The 14,303-nt window shown below is 43.3% G+C and overlaps 1 protein-coding gene across 3 annotated transcripts in view; it reads right to left on the bottom strand.

Moving 5' to 3' along the window:
• The window catches only part of spcs1 (signal peptidase complex subunit 1), a 195,530-nt gene that overhangs the window by 95,958 nt on the left and 85,269 nt on the right, over positions 1-14,303 (bottom strand). The gene's annotated exons all lie outside the window — the stretch shown is intronic.

The following is a 14,303-nucleotide window of genomic DNA, read 5'->3' as shown; positions in this document are numbered from 1 at the left end:
AAAAATGTGTCGCCTTGCGACACGTTTTTGAGAAAAAAACACCAAAAATATGGACATAAGCGGTTTCTGCGTGACAGCGACGATATGGAGATGCAAGGTTTTCTGCCCGTGTGCCTGAAAGGCCTTTCTGTTGCGTTGTTGTCACATAAACGTCTTTCGGTTCCCACAATAAGAAAAGGGCATATTTTAGACAAAATGGTGATTAATATATTTTTAACATATGATTAATCTGAATTGTTGATCGTTTTGACAGCCCTACTGTTTGTCATTTCCGCCCGGCATATAGGCTCTTTGGACCAGAAGATGATTGATAACGCAGCAGAGCACATTTCGTCAGACTTAACAGTGGTTTACTGCAGAATGCAGAGCTTTCTGCTGCCACTCTTATCTCTCCAATCACCGTAAGTACCTGCAGCTGCTGCTTCCGAGTTCAAGTAGTCCAGTACGTAATATAATGTCACTTGACCACTGGGATGTGCACATGCAGTGATGTGTCGGCATTCATGTTCAAATTATCTAAAATCCAATAAAAGGCTGTAGACATATAACTCATGGGACCTTAAGAAATGTGTAGAGAAGAGTCAGTCCGCACACAGGTTTGCTCCAATGGTGTTTTCTTTTATTTAAAACGCCATAATATAAGACACGACGTTTCGGGCCGCAGGCGGCCTTCATCAGCTGATAGTCGTTAGTTATGTGACAACCTCCCTTTTATCTGGGTCGTCACGTGACTGACGTTGACTGGGTAGGTAATTTACAAACACCAAAGAGTGACATAAATATGACTAAGTATGAGTAACCACCACAACAAGAAAGTTTAACAGTAGCCTACAACAGTTTCAAAAGAAATGTCATATTTTAATGATTACAGGGATTACATATCCCGAAATGAATGGGACCACGTGATATGAATATGAACAGCTAATGAACATGGATAAAAGCAGATACGACCAGCTGTTATATTGTGACTCAGATTGGCACCTGGGACTCTGCCCCAGGTGAAGGAGTTTTAAGTATCTCGTGGTCTCGTTCACGAGTGAGGGGAGGACGGAGTGAGATTGCGGATACATCGGACGGAATATTCCCGGTGGGCCGCGACCGTAGGGGGTCGCCATGATAAAAAAAGAAAAAACAGGCAGGCAGGCCAATAGGCGGCAGGCCACCAGGAAAGGTCCGGGCGTGCTGCCATTCTGCCATCATGATAATTCCACTGTACCTGTATCAGTGAGTGACAAATAAACCCTCTACAAAGGGTTGTGTAGTTGTCTGTTGGTTTGTATCATTTATGTTGTTCTGTAAAAGTGGTGGTATTAGGGCTTGTTTGTTTGTGTGTGCCTCGACGGAGCGGGCGGTAGAGTTTCTGCTATCTGCACGCTGGTTGTGGTGGGGCCGGTCTGGGCCAAATTCACACGAAAATGACCGGGCCGAATTTTTGTCCCAGTCCAGCCCTGATAGGAAGAGACCCAGTGGGAGGTTGGCCCCCATTTTTGCATAAAAGGCCTGGACTTAAAGCTCTAATTAAATCTCGCGGTGTGCAGTCATATCCTGTTCATCCATAGCAGCATGCGTATTCACCCTGTGTGCTAAAAGAGCAACACACACACACACACACACACACACACACACACACACACACACACACACACACACACACACACACACACAACTTTATCCCAAGATTCATCTTATGGCAGTGAATGGCAGGTTATGAAAAGTGATACCAGTTTACATTTCATCTTCTTTCTTTAGTCTTTTCATCCCTTCCTTTTCCCCTTGATTCCTTCCAAAACCGCTTTTCTATGTTCAGTCATGTGAAAAAGAAACATCGCGCTCGCCTGCATGCTGGTGCGCACTCACCCACAGACATACACACGCACACACGCAGCCACACACACACACACACACACACACACACACACACGCACGCACGCGCGGATCAAGCTTAACTTATACTGTGTGAGAAGAATCATGTCTCATAACCAGTGATGGAAGACATACGTACGTTTCATTTCCCCACAATACCACTTGAGTAAAAGTATTCACATTTTTCAAAAAGTGCCGGCCCCCGACCAACGCACCGTGACCTTATAACTATTGGAGGCTCTCCTCTCCCACTGCTCCGTGCAGGCCTATAGCTCCCACAGTAGACCTTATAACTATTGGAGGCTCTCCTCTCCCACTGCTCCGTGCAGAGCTCCCACAGTAGACCTTATAACTATTGGAGGCTCTCCTCTCCCACTGCTCCGTGCAGGCTTATAGCTCCCACAGTAGACCTTATAACTATTGGAGGCTCTCCTCTCCCACTGCTCCGTGCAGGCTTATAGCTCCCACAGTAGACCTTATAACTATTGGAGGCTCTCCTCTCCCACTGCTCCGTGCAGGCTTATAGCTCCCACAGTAGACCTTATAACTATTGGAGGCTCTCCTCTCCCACTGCTCCGTGCAGAGCTCCCACAGTAGACCTTATAACTATTGGAGGCTCTCCTCTCCCACTGCTCCGTGCAGAGCTCCCACAGTAGACCTTATAACTATTGGAGGCTCTCCTCTCCCACTGCTCCGTGCAGGCTTATAGCTCCCACAGTATAGCTATAAATGATGCTCAGCCAAACGGGTTTATGTGACAACGCCACAGAAGCGCTTCAGACACACGGGGCAGAAACCCTCGTACAGTATCTCCACATCGTTGCCGCTTGTCGGGCAGAGTCCTCTTTAATCCATTTAGGCCTGGGGTCTTCTAATAGGGGATTCACACTGAGACGGACTGAATCCGTTTCATTGGAACCGTTTCCGAATACGGTTGCCTGGTCCCCGATGGCCATGATTCACATTGCCCGAGATTCAACAGCGCACCCGGGTACACTTGCATAACACACTTTAATCCTCCTGATGACGGTGGGCTTGATGGCTGGCGCGCACGGACACTGACCATCAACTGTGCGACATTGTCTCAAATAAATCCAGACACACTGAAGTGCATTGCCTCTTTGGCTTTTTGCCGTTATACTACTTCACTGTCAGCCTGCCTGCTATTCACTGTGTCAGTCAGTTCTGTGCTCCAGTGTATTAGTTTGCTATGGATTCTACTTTAGCATTATTATTATTTTGTTTTACTTTGGAAACTGTGCCAAGCAAAGCCCAAGAGCCACGTGTAGTCCGCAGAATAAGATCAGCGCGGTGCTGCGCGTATAAGCAGATTCAACAGGAGAAGGGCGGCGTTGAGAAATGCGCTGGTGTTACGCATCGTGCAGAGGCTGTGTTTTTTTTTGTTGACGCTTGGCTCGTCGACTGCATGCATTCACATTGGAACGATCCGTATCTGAATACACTTCAACGGTCCAGAGACCCTCCCCCCATGCGGTCCCGGGGACGGTTGGGCGATCCGCTCCCGGGAACGGTACGCATCATTCACACTACCACAACATCTGCCAAGTGGTCCCGAGTGCGCACCCGGGACCATAGTGTGAATCCCCTATAAATTGTCTTAAAACTGTTTTCTGAAATATAACTCATGTTTCTGTATCAGTGATGTTCAATATTTCATGTCAAGGACCCCCAAAAATGATATGTAATTGGCCGCCGATCCCCATCTGAAAATATGTTATTCCAGAAACTGCTCAGAAGAAGCAAAGATTTGAGTTCACGTTCGCTCTGAAATAATATATAGTCAAAGATTTGCGCCACATTTTCACAAATAGCAGACCTAGAAGCTTGTAGATCTGCTATTTTTCAATGGCTAAAGTATAACAAAACTTAAAACACCAAAAGGTGGTTCCCGGCAAAAATGGGTTAACCTTATCCATATATATTTTTTAACCTTTTTCTCCCTAAATCAACGCCCTACGTTGATCACTCTGACTACAGCGTCACACAAAAGCACCAAAAGCAGCAGATCTACAAGCTCTACACGCTGCGCAAAGCGACGCTTTTTTTTTTTTTTTGCTTGTCGATCTGCTACTTTTGCTGTCGTTGAATTTGAGTCCTGCAAAGTCACAGTATTGAACATATTATAGACTATGTTTTTTTTGTAAATTAATGCCTATAGTTTGCTATAAGAAAACAACAAAGAAAACTAATGAAAATAGCAGATCTACTAGTTCACAGTGCATCTCGATGCATACATAATAATAACAAAAAGGAACGGTTTTGGACATACAAGGGTTCCACCCGACAGCGAAGATGTGAACATAATCATTGGTCTTTCTTTTGTGGGGTACGTGGTGTCTGTCTGGGGGAATTAATTATAATGTATACACAGCTCACTCCGTGTATAGCTGCTTTTATCACTAAAGGAAAGTCCACAAATCTCAACCACTTAAACATGATAGTCTTAGTGAAACGGGGGTGGGCGGCCGGCGGCCGAATACAGATAATTCTGGGGGGTCCCTGAAACGGTTTGAGCACCAGTGACCACTGACATTTAGAGGGGCAGGTGCTCAAGGGAAAAAAAGGGCACCTTGTGCAACGCGTGGAACCGGCTGGTTGCCCTGATAGTGTGAGATTTTTAGATTTTGGGGCATAAATAATATATTAGAAGCTTTTTATCAAGAATTGATCAATGTCGCCATGGTCCACATACTGTACAGTGTGCACTGTACAAAATAAAATAAAAAAAAACATTCAAAAGTCACATTTGTCCAGAGGGAAAGGGGCAGGGGGTGCTCTAGCACCGTCGATTGTCTATCTGTGCACGCCACTGCATTTTGTAGAACCTGGTCTCGGGTCTTATCAGAGACCAACTGAGACTGGCTTATTCAAATCAGGCTTTTCAGATGACTACAATATATATGCACTAATGTATCGGCCACAGATCGTCTCGGACGATATTTGCCGTTATCAATTGACAATTGGTCAATATCGGCATTGGCAAATAAAGCTGACATTAACCGATGGCAGTAGCTTGTTGTTGATAAGCATACGTACATACAAAAAGGGGGAAAAAAAGGAAATCAAATATAGTCGGTCTACATGCTTGTGAGATTGTAGGTAAGTAGTTTAGGCCCCAGGGAAACGTCACATTTCTCTTATGGGTGTCGAGCTAAAAAGTCTGGGAACCACGTACATACGTACTGGCCTCGTACATCAAACCTGGCGGTCCTTGAAATTAAAATGTTTGAAAATCACTGCTATTTGAGAATATATAGGCCTAAGCCAGCATTCAGTCACATTCTTAATGCGAGGAATGTCGTATGTCTTGAAAAGCTAAAAGAAAGTCTACAAGTAAAACAAACATAGCGATGTGGATTCATTGAAAATAGAAGATCTACAAGCTTAAAGGACAACTTTTGGTTCTGGCCACAGTAGTTGTTTTATCATGTGTGTCTGAACGAACAACTGACTACTATAGAGCGGCGCAGTCCCTCCCCCTTTCAGAACAACGAACGGCCCAGGAAATGAAATGCAATGCATTCTGACCATAGGATCTTCTTTAAGTATTTATTTAAAGACGGTTACGCCGCGGACAAAGCCAACTCGGATCGTGACAAATCATGACAATGAACACAATGTTTTGGGCCGATCAAATAATTTATAAGAAGAAAAACGAAACAAATAGTGTTGTCTCCTGCCTTTATTTTCTTCTTTCTAATGATTTGATCAGCCCAAAATATTGTGTTTATTGTCATGATTTGTCACGATCCGAGTTGGCTTTGTCCGCGGCGTAACCGTCTTTAAATAAATACTTAAAGAAAATCCTATGGTCAGAATGCATTGCATTTCATTTCCTGGGCCGTTCGTTGTTCTGAAAGGGGGAGGGACTGCGCCGCTCTATAGGGTCGTGCCATAATGTGTCATAAGCTCAACATGTCAGTTTGTCACCTCCCCCTTCACATTCAATAGATCCCTTGATCTTTTGTGGCCAGAGGTAATTTCCTGTGGTCTAGTATACTAGGACTATAGTAAATAATAGAGGGTATGCGCGTGACATCATCATCAAACCTGGAAGTTATGCGGGAACGCCCACTGAGTGGCAAAAAACTACTTTCTGGCCTTGACAGCCCATACATCCAAACAGAAATGTCCTATGTGTGATTGCAATAAATTACTTTAAACAACATTAAATTCACTCACTTTGCCACTTTGCCACTCAATCTCGATTCACTTCATGCATGTGCATACCCTCTACAATAAAGAAATTGCTGTAAAACTTAAGATAGATTAAAAAAATGCCACTTATATATTTAGCCACTTGTTCGAATGCCCCGCCCCCCCCCCCCCCCCTGTCTGTAAATCTGGGTTGATTTATCGTCATGCCTGGTAGTTGGTGTGTACCTGATGAAAGTGACCTCTATGTATACTATTAATATTCATTTTATTCAAAAGACTATGACTAAATTCAAATTCAACTAGAAAAAGTGGGTGGGTGTGGGTATGTGTGAACCTGACAACCTTGCTGCCCACATACAAGTCTTAAATTAAGTGTGTGTGTGTGTGTGTGTGTGTGTGTGTGTGTGTGTCAACCTTGCTGCCCACATACTGTATACAAGTCTTAAATGAAGTGTGTCCGTGTCCATTTCCCAGAGGCATGGCTCGCGTGCCAAAACCCATCAAGGATAACTGGACAGAGGCCTGTGTGAGTGAGTGAAGTATCGATGCGTTCTTATTAACTGATGCAAGGTCGTACAGTGGATTTCAGCCGCATGTCTTCTCTGTCTGCCTGTAAATGTTGCAGCCTGGATAGGGATGCAAATTATCAATTAATTCATTAATTGATCATTGATAACCTTATCGACTGATTAACCAGTTAGTTGATAAGCAGCGTTGTGTTGTGTTAATATTGCATCCGAATCGGTTTAACCTCTTTAACGCTATAAATTAATACAGTGGCCTTTTGAAACTTCTTTAAGATCTTCAATCTTAAAGGCCACAGTCTACACCAGTGCAACTCCTTGCAACTGAACTGCCATTGGTGTGAGACTTAACCTCTCTGCCCTTTCTGCATCCACTACTTTACATTCCCTCCAGACAGTGGCCTTGTGGTTAGAGTCAAATGCAGAGAACAAATTTCACTGCTGTAACGTGTGTGACATAAATAGTAGGACTGTGACTTTGATTCTGACTTGATTCATTGCCACTCTGTTTGGAGTGTATATTTGTACATATCCTTACAAAAGGGTAAAACACACATAAAACAAAAACTTGATAGCTTATTTGCGTCGTGGTACTTTGAGTGCAAATGTGTTTCAGTAATGAATTTACCTTCCAGACATTACCGGCGCCTGAAGGTAAATCCCATTTACCTTCAATGGATGACATTTAGTGGGGCTAAATGCAGTCCCATTTAGCGACTGATGGCACTGACTGCAGTCTGCATCGAGATTTACTAGGTCAGACTGAGCCTCGGATAATACTTTATTAAATCCATGTCATGATATTAGACTGGAAATTGTCTGTTATTTGGGATATAAACATGTTCTATAAAAATATAAATATCGGATTGGGACATAAATGAATGCAAATAAAGCAGATTTTGCCAGTAAAAACAAGTTCTGTTGCTTATAGTTATAGGGAAAGTTAACCAAATTTGTGATCTACAAAATAAATGCTTACCAACAGCGTTCTTCACAAATGTGAAGAAAATAGTAAAGGTGTTTACTATTATTTACTATAAGATAGTAAAGGTGTTTTACTATCACCTCAATTTGTTCCAACCCAACTCCCCTGGGTCTCCAATTCCCAGAGTCTTTGGTATGACCTCCCAGTCTCAGGGCGGACACTCTACCCACAAGGCCACTGGGCTGGTGGTTAGAGGCCGGGGATCGAACCCTGACCTCCCAGTCTCAGGGCGGACACTCTGAGACTACACTACCCACAAGGCCACTGGGCTGGGGGTTAGTGTCCTGGGCTTCAGTGTTGTTTTTGGCAGCAAAATTCTATTTTAGTTTTAGTCATATAGTCGGTGGAATGAAACTCCATTTAGTTTAGTCATATTTTAGTCACCTGGAATGTTATAGTCTAATTTTAGTCGACTAAATGTCATGCAATTTTAGTCGACTAAATCTACAGTTGATTTAGTCGTCTAAAAGGCGTTTTGGCAGTCCTTGATGGCGTCGTAATGGCTGATTTTACACTTGCTGAAAATAGCTCACAACGCTTCGCAGTTGTGAGCTTGTACAGTACAGACTATACATGCACACATTGATGACTGAGAAGAGAAATCACATTAGCATGTAATGGCTGTATTTCCTATAAGTAATTAACATACAAATTGATTGCAGGCTCATTATCACGCATGCTTTATAATTTATCATCTCATTAATTTGCATATATACTCAGCAGTATAGTTTACTGGTTAAGCATTTATAGCTTCCAGTATATATTCAATATGATGTCTTGATATTTAAGCAGTGACCAAAGAAATAAATCATCTTCTATATTTATTGAGGGGGAAAGACGAACGACGCGTTTCCCGATCTAAGCCGTCAACGTCGGCATTCAAATGAACAGAAGATGATGGATTCACGAGTTTTATTATGTCACAACCGTGCAGCCGTACCGACATACTTTACAATTTACAATTTAGGCATTTAGCAGACGCTCTTGATCCAGAGCGACTTACATTTAAGCAAAAACAAAAGCATGTCATACATCACATATATAAAAAGTAGTTATCATGAATCATGTATAAACTAAGAACGTAACCGTGGATTATCTATGTCAACTATACATACTATACTATATATTATACAATATACATGTGTTCTATAAAGTGCTATGACTACATAAAATTCAATTCTAGTGCTGTCTACGTAACGAGCTATAAGTCTGTCTAAAATACTATCTAAGTCGACATAAAATACTATCTAAGTCGACATAAAATGGTATCTAAGGGGCTAGGCTAGGGCAAGTGCTACGGGCCATGGTGGAGTCTGAAGAGGTGGGTTCTATACTTTAGAGCAGGCGTATGTGTATACATGTGGCATTACATTTAGTTTGATTCTGTTCCACAGACAATTATAGTGAAAATAACAGAAATACAGACGCATAAATAGACGCGCGTGGCCCCATGGACACTACAGTGCAGACAGAGGGGAATGGGCTGAAATCCCGTTAACTTTTGGACAACAATAGCGAAAATAGCAGATCTACAAGCTCACAACGCGTCACGCTGCGGGAGCAGAAAAAGGGGAGAATGCATTGAGTGAGAAACTTTGTTGAAAAGAGAGACTTTTTTTGTTATTTTTTTTCAGGGCTTTTTATCCTTTGGGGAGAGACATATAAAGCTGAGTTTGTCAGGATCGGGACTCGAACCCGCGATGCGCTGTCAGGCTTGCGCTACGAGCCTATAGGTGCCCGGACCACTATAGAGCGCCGCAGTCCCTCCCCCTTTCAGAAAAACGAGTGGCCCAGGAAATGAAAACCCAATGCATTCTCCCATCGGCACTTCTTATTTAATTTATTTAAAGACGGTTACGCCGCGGACAAAGCCTCGGATCGTGACAAATCATGACAATGAACACAATGTTTTGGGTCGATCAAATAATTTATAAGAAGAAAAACTAAACAAATAGTGTTGTCTCCTGCCTTTATTGTCTTCTTTCTAATGATTTGATCGGCCCAAAATATTGTGTTCATTGTCATGATTTGTCACGATCCGAGTTGGCTTTGTCCGCGGCGTAACCATCTTTAAATAAATTAAATAAGAAGTGCCGATGGGAGAATGCATTGGGTTTTCATTTCCTGGGCCACTCGTTTTTCTGAAAGGGGGAGGGACTGCGGCGCTCTATAGGCCCGGCCTATAGAGCATCGTGTTAGTCTAGCTTTAGTCGACTAAATATATGATTCTAGTCGACTAAATCTGCAGTTGTTTTTTGTCGACAAAAAAAGCATTTTTGCAGACCTTGATGGCGTCGTAATGCCTGATATTACACTTGGTTGCATGCTGAAAATAGCTGATCTACAAGCTCACACATGACGCAGTGTGAGTTTGTAGATCGGCTATTTTCACAGTTTGCTGTATGCCGGTGAGTAATTAACATGTTTACTATCCTGGAGAATCCATAGCCTCCGCATTGAAGAATAGAATCCATAGACTTCAGGCCACGCATTGAAGAATAGAATCCATAGCCTTCAGACCACGCATTGAAGAAGCCTTCAGGCCATGAGTGGAAATCATTGAGCCGTAATAGGATGAGAAACGTATACTCAATAATAAAACACAACAACAATGTTCCTGTTCCCTCCTCTTCATGTCGCTTTCATATCTAAATCCATCGGGTTGCATCGATTGCATTGATTGGGTTAACATTTAGGCATTTGGGAAACCCATTTAGACCTGGGAATGAAAAGGAAAGGAAAAATGTTTACCTGGTAGTTATAATGTGCTGTTCCATTTAGTTTATAATGTGTTATTACTACCAGCACTTAATTAATATAATTTTTAATACTACGTAACATAAACCTTAATTGTTATAAGTTGTTATGCATATGCTTATAACATATTTATAGCACGTGTTAGAATTTCAAGCACATTATAATGCATTATAATTGTGGTTATTATTAAGTCCTACCTTAATATAAGTCATATACCAACTTGTTTTGCTGTCACGGTCTGTCTCTCCACAGACCGTGTCTCCATGCTGGCCACTCCCACATTCTATTCCACCACCCTGCAGACCTTAGAGTATATATGAATAGAGACGGCATCCGAGTTCTCCTTCCATCCACTTGCATTAAGTTGCTCTAAAGCGCATGAGGCGATTTATCTCCTCCTTCCGGGTAGGAACAGAGTGCATTCTGTGATGGATTTGCCCCAAACACATGAACGCGCTGCCGTTGAACGTGCACGAACGCGCATGAACGCGCACAAGCGTGCTGCCGTCGTGAACGTGCACAATGATATAGTCAACGGACCAGCGCGTTCATGTGTTTGGGGCCAGGCTGCAATATCAAATTCGGCCACTATGTCCATTTCGCCTCAGGGTTTCCTCTGGGTGCCGTCTCTATTCATATATACTCTAAGCTGCAGACCCATACACCTGTCTCCCACTGCCTCATCAGCCCAACAGTTCTCATTACACACCTGTGCCTAATTCCGCAATCAAGCCACCACCTACAAAACTGGACTCATTCTGCCTCATTCCTTGCTAGAAGATAACCATGTGTGTATTCCTGTTCTCAGTATTTTCCTAGTGTTTTCCTATAGTGTTCCTAGATTATTTCCTAGTTTGGATATTGACCTCCTGCCTGTTTTTGGACTCTGATATTCTGCCTGCCCCCCCTTTAGATTTGTTTGCCTGTTTTGGACTGCTTTCTTGGTTTTGACCTCTGCCTGCTGTACTTCGATGTAAGCCTTTTTAACCCTTGGTTTTGATCGCTATTAAACTGTTGAACTTACTCTGCCTGTGTTGCCTGCACTCGGGTTCCATTTTGATACACACCGTGACAGTTCCATTTTGATACACACCGTGACAGTTCCTTTTTGATACACACCGTGACAGTTTTGCCATAACACTCAGCATGCAAGGCTGCTGTTGTGATGGGAAGAAATGTGTTTCCTTTGTTTGTTGTGATGGGAAGACATTTGTTTCCTTAATTGGGATGCTTTGATGGCCAGCATCAGAGTTTTGTACTCCTATGGAAGGAGCGGAGAAGGGGGGAGACATGCGAGAATTTAGCCTTTATATACTTGTCTCTAGTTCTGGCCTTCTGGGTGTTATACAGTGCCCTGTCTGCCTCATCCTTCTCTCTTTGATTATTAATTCAGCTTTCACATTTCACCATCACTGTACCTTCCTGCAATGGAAACGGACGCTGGGTGGAATTCAACGTAGTTAGGTTTGTTAAACTCACGCACGCACTCACGCACCATTATTTGCTGTTAGACTCCATCTGGTGCAGTCAGGTTGCTGTATTCTGCCTCCCTGCACGTCAAAACACAATGTTTACAAAATACAACTTCACTTGATAAGAAGACAGGTGGACATATCCTTACATGGAACGAGAGAGAGAGAGAGAGAGAGAGAGAGAGAGAGAGAGAGAGAGAGAGAGAGAGAGAGAGAGAGAGAGAGAGAGAGAGAGAGAGAGAGAGAGAATGACGAGTTATCAGGCAAAAGTCTGTTCTCTCCTAGACTCTCCTCAGTAACTAAATAGCAGTGCGTCTGTGTGGGAGATATCAAATAACCTGGATGTCAGCTGGCCAAATAACCTTCAACAACATCTCCAAATCTCTCACATCTCTCTCTCCCCCCCCCCCCCCCCCCTTCTGTGAACTGGGGGAACCACTCTGAGAAAAAAAGGCATACATTTATATCCAGTGGTCTGTTATGAATCCTCAAGATGAAAGGACAGTATTTTTGCACACCTACAAAGGCGACAGCTGCGTATAGATATACAGTACTCCCGCACACTCTGTCTTCAGAGGCAAGACAAATTAATACGTGTAATTCTAGGAATATAACGTTTCGGTCTATTAGACCTCTCTCTCGCTCTCTGTCTCTCTCTCTCTCTCTCTCTCTCTCTCTCTGTCTCTCTCTCTCTCTCTCTCTCTCTCTCTCTCTCTCTCTCTCTCTCTCTCTCTCTCTCTCTCTCTCTTCTCTTTCTCTTTCTCTCTCTCTCTCTGTCTTCTCATGTAGGCTAGACTCTCCTTTACCTTAATTGGTCATTTCTGACAGGCTTTTGTTTTAGGCTACTATATCTGATAGGTATTTTTGTGGTATTTTGTGGGTGAATGGTCAGCTGACTCCTTTGACCTTTTAATCTGGTTGCCCTGTGCTCCACTCATATGTAGTGACTTCACGCTGTCTTATGGCGTTTAGTTAGTAAGAATTATTATTGCACTGTCTGGCTGTCTCAGCGTCTAGAACCCTGCATGTAACTGACCTTGAAGGCCGGGCGCTGCGTTATCAGCTCGTTGCCATGGCCACCTGCCCAGCCTCTGGGCTTTCCCGGACTATACTTGAATTATGAACTACAGGTCATTCCCAAAACTACATATCCCAATACATTGTTAAGATGCTCCTCTATAATGCCACGTCTACTTGGTACCATTCTCCATTTTGAGTAAAGAATTATAAATACTCAATGCCATTTTGAAACGGCATCGAGAGACCACGCTGGACCGCCCCTGCGGGGTCGGTCTAATTTGATTGTAAATTATTATGCTGAATATGTGGATCTTGTTCTGTCTCTCTGAATCAATATAAAATAAGACTAAAACCCTCACTCTGAATGGATCTCTACTCTGTGGTGGACTCAGGTAAACATTTTGGTATGTAAAAGGTAATTCTCCTAGAGTAACATTGTTTATATTGGCTATTTACTTAAAGTAACCTGGTAAAAGCTAAAGTTAAGTATATATTGTAATTCGATTACTCCTAAAAGTATTTTGAGAGTACCGGTGTTTCGGTGCTCTCAGTTCTCAGCTCAGCTGTCGAAGCTATTTATAGTAACTAAGTTTATACAGTCCTCAGTGAAACATATGGTGGAAATAACCCATCAATATCGATCCAGTCCTGAGAGGACACCATTTTGGTGCCAGACCTACAAGTCTCCAGGATTATGTGTCCACTCATGTTTGAGCCCCCCGGACCGGACAGTGGCGTGCACAGACATTTAGAGGGGCAGGTGCTCAAGTGAAAAAAAAGGGCACCTAGCACGTGGAACCGGCCGGTTGCCTTAACCCATTCTGACCTGAGATCAGATTTAAAAAAATGTCTTCTACATCCCGATAGTTTTCTGAAAAAGCTATGTTTCTATGTCAGTCGTTCTTTGATTTTTCAAAAATAGCAGACCTACAAGCTCGTAGCGCGCCACTCGGTGGAGTGCTATGAGCTTGTAGATCTGCTATTTTTCAATAGCTAAAGCATGCTAACACCAAAAGCTTGTAGATCTGCTATTTTTCAATAGCTAAAGCAATGCTAACACCAAAAGGGGTTCCCACCCTTTTTTCTTCTTCTCAAAAGGGCACATTGCCAAAAGGGCAGGGGGTGCTCTAGCACCCCCTAGTGTCTTATCTGTGCACGCCACTGCCCCCGGACACGCATGCGCCTGCCTGGCATGGCACGGCACAGGGAGTGATGGGGGGCGGCTTTTTTCCCCACTATACGGACAGACCCTGATTGCCTGCAAATGGCGAGATAGTTCACGCGGGGGCGTCGTGTCATGTTTTATGGCGCCGTTCCGGGGGACAAGCCTCCCCACGCCGCCCGCCGCAGGCAGTGACAAACGCGCAGGTCTGTGTTATAGTTATAGTCTGCTGCTGCCGTGGTGAGAAAGGCTGTGAGAAAAGCTGCTTTAGTGCTTCCTGCGATAACATTGCAAATACATAGTATTTGCTTAATAGCCCACTGACTGTATATACCACACAC

This window comes from Protomyctophum parallelum (assembly GCF_964188405.1).
Source record: "Protomyctophum parallelum genome assembly, chromosome: 8".
Lineage (NCBI taxonomy): Eukaryota > Metazoa > Chordata > Actinopteri > Myctophiformes > Myctophidae > Protomyctophum > Protomyctophum parallelum.
This window is presented reverse-complemented; position numbering and strand designations above follow the sequence as displayed.